The sequence below is a fragment of the Nycticebus coucang genome, chromosome 11 (genome assembly GCF_027406575.1).
Source record: "Nycticebus coucang isolate mNycCou1 chromosome 11, mNycCou1.pri, whole genome shotgun sequence".
Taxonomy (NCBI): Eukaryota; Metazoa; Chordata; class Mammalia; order Primates; family Lorisidae; genus Nycticebus; species Nycticebus coucang.
This window is the reverse complement of record NC_069790.1, coordinates 33,995,573-33,999,311: the sequence shown is the minus strand read 5'-3', so window position 1 is coordinate 33,999,311 and position 3,739 is coordinate 33,995,573.

Below are 3,739 nucleotides of genomic sequence, written 5' to 3'. Positions count from 1 at the left end.
TGTTTCTTTCTTTAGAGACCGAGTCTTGCACTGTTGCCCAGGCTAGAGTGCAGTGGCACTATCATAGCTCACAGCAGCCTCAAACTCTTGGGCTCAAGCATTCTTCCTGCTTCAGCCTGCCGAGTAGCTGGGAATACACACTCATGCCACCATGACCACATAACTCTAAAAAAAAATTATTTGTGTGTAGAGAGGGACTCTCATTAGGTTACCCAGGTTGAACTCCCGAGCTCAAGCAAGCTCCCACCTTGGCCTCCCAAAATGCAGGGATTACGGCCTGGCCTATCCCTATTTTATAGATGGAAAAAAACTGAATCCTAGAGAAGCAGCCTACAAATCTGGCACACTTGGTAATAGCATTTGAATTCAGGTCAGAGTCCATGCCCTAAGTTTTGACTACTGCCTGAAGGATGAATTTTTTTTTTTTTTATAGAAAACAGATTTCACAATTTTATTTGATTAAATCATCCCCCTTGTGGTAATTGATCTTTTTTTTTTTTTTTTTTATTGTTGGGGATTCATTGAGGGTACAATAAGCCAGTTACACTGATTACAATTGTTAGGTAAAGTCCCTCTTGCAATCATGTCTTGCCCCCATAAAGTGTGACACACACTAAGGCCTCACCCCCCTCCCTCCATCCCTCTTTCTGCTTCCCCCCCATGACCATAATTGTCATTAATTGTCCTCATATCAAGATTGAGTACATAGGATTCATGCTTCTCCATTCTTGTGATGCTTTACTAAGAATAATGTCTTCCGCTTCCATCCAGGTTAATACGAAGGATGTAAAGTCTCCATTTTTTTTAATGGCTGAATAGTATTCCATGGTATACATATACCACAGCTTGTTAATCCATTCCTGAAGGATGAATTTTGGGAGGAAGCCAAAGGTTTAAAATTAAACCTGCAGCTGGGTGGGTGGGGTGGTTCTCACCTGTAGTCAGGTACTCAGGTAGCTGAGGTGGGAGGATTACTTGAGGACAGGATTTTGAGGCCAGCCTGGGTGATGTAACAAAATGCCCCCTACACTCCATTTCCAAAAACAAACTAACGACCCAAAAAGAAACATAAACCTAAAAGTGTGACCAGCTCTTTGAACAAATTTCAATGACCCCCATAATTTTCTTAATAATCCTCTTTTAACTATTTGCTTGAAGTTTTTGAGTTGTTTCCCAGCAATTAAGGGATTTCTGCAACAGAAAGGAGTTGAGATTCCTAACAACAGCAGGGTGGCCTTCCTGACACCAAGACTGACCATCTGGCAGTAACCCGCCCCATGCAGGTGGACCCTAGTGAAATTAATCACTCTTGTTAATTTCAACACAACCTGCCCCAAAATGCAAGCAGTCCCCCCCTTAATTTCCCTTCTTTAAAAAGTACAGACTCTCCCTATTTTGGAAAGAAGGCTTTGAGGCCAAGGTCTCCCTTTCTCCTGACAAGAGTTCTTTTATACTGAAATGTCCTTTCTTCCTTGTCACTTCTCTTTGTCTCAATAATTTGGCTATCTCTGCAGCAAGTAACCAGACCTAGGCTGAAACCCCCTTGTGGTTTCTAATAACAAAAGTCCAAATTTTTACCTCCAGGTAAATTAATATTCATCCACTCAAAATAGGTTTTTTCTTCTGTTCTTAGAAGGTCTCTGGGTAAGTGACTCCTAAAACAACCTTCACAGTCCAGTCCAAGGATTTCTATTGATCTGATGTCAAAATGTACTATTTTTACAACTTCGAGAGGCTTCTTTTTCTAGAAAAGTGGGAAGAAATAGGTAGCATAGCTTTGGCTGGATTTTCAAGGGAGGAGGAAAATCCTTTTTTGTTTGTTTGTTTGTTTGTTTCTACTACAGCTTGCATAATTTCTTATAAAATGGCTATGAACCACAGTTATTGTGGGGCTAAGACATCTGGAATACCATTAAATTTGAAATGTTTTATTATCCAAAATACCTACAAGGACCTTCAACATTTTCTTAGGTCACAATTTAGAGGCAAGTTTCCCTTTTAGACCATATCTGATAACTCTCCACTATTACGAAGACCAGAAAAAATGCATTTGATTGCTCTCAGGCATATTTGTATAATACTTTATTAAACACCATCTGCTTTTGTTGTATTAATGTTTTATTAAGGACCATCTGGTTGTTGCTGTAGATCATACAGAGTCTCCAATGAATCAGTTCTTGCCCATCAATAAATTATCAAGCTTCACCATTAGCAAAAGAATATTAAACTGGGTAATGGAAAGAGCAGAAGACAGGGATACCCACACCCCAAGGCTGCCCGCAGCTGGTTTTGTGGTCAACACAGTCTGCACCACCTCCCTTATGTTTCATTTGAAAATTAAAGGTTGAATCCAGCCTCTGAGGTTACTCAAACTTTAAAAAAATTCTGAGTCAGAAACTCAAATGCAACACAGTGGACCCAGCAAAGGAGGGTTATCTGGCAAGGCAGGCTGGGAAACACAGGCTGGGCTGTACCTGGGACCAAATAGATAAAATGCTGGTAAGACTGAGCAGGGGAGCCCAGAAGGCACTGTGTATGGTTTGGGGCAGGGAGGGACTGAGACTGGCTGAGGCCAGATTAGAGAGGGCTCTGCATGACAAAGGCAAGTGTCATTTAGATCTTTTCTCTGCAGTATTATTTTGTTGTTGTTTGTTTTGTTTTTTGATCAGAGTTTCAGTCCATCACCCTGGGTAGAATGTGGTGGCATCATCACAGCAACCTCAGACTCTTGGGCTACCGTGATCCTCTTGCCTCAGCCTGTTGAGTAGCTGTGACTACAGGCACCCACCACAACACCTGGCTAGTTTTTCTGTTTTTAGTAGAGACAGGGGTCTAGCTCTTGCACAGGCTGGTCTCGAACTCCTGAGCTCAAGCAATCCACCTGCCTTGGCCTCCCAGAGTGCCAGGATTACAGGCCTGAGCCACCTTACCCAGCCTCTGTGCCAGAACCATTCAAACAGGCCTAGCTAAATAGATTGGTCTCTTCAGTAAGTTAAACATTACCATGAAAGCAGTTTCCCAAACTCTAATCACACAGGTAACAAGTAGGCCTAGAAATTGAGGCCTTCAGCCCTTGAGACATGAGCCTCTGGCTGATTCTATATGAATACTTTCATTTTCCTATAATGACAAAAATTGGGAGCACTGCCTTAGAGCATCTGGTCCGCCAAATTGATTTGTTTCCAATGACTTTCATCAGCAGTTCAAGCGTTCACAGCATTTATATTAAATTGTATTATATTGAGTTGTGTTACATCATATCACTGTATGGTAGTTAAATAAATGAATGAAGATAAAGAGAGCAAATCACCAGGGCTTCCCATTGGCTTCCCCTCCTAGGCTGGCAGAGGTTCTGTTCCCCCTCTATTGTTCACCCTCTTTTGCTTATCATGCTTATCAGTTTTTCTCCCTGACAATAAACTCTATGCTGTCTGCTTTACAAAAAAAGAAAAGAAAAAGAAAAAGTGGGGCACAGTGGCTCACACCTATAATCCTAGAATTGAGGAGGCTAAAGCAGGCACATTGCTTGAGCTCAGGAATTCAAGACCAGCCTGAGCAAGATCGAGACCCCATCTCTACTAAAAATAGAAAAACTAGCCAAGTGTGGCACTACATGCCTGTAGTCCCAGCTACTCAGGAAGCTGAGGCAAGAGGATTGCTCAAGCCAAAAGTTTGACACCAAGAGTGTGAGCTGTGAAACCTGGCACTCTACCCAGGGTGACAGAGTAAGACTCTGTTT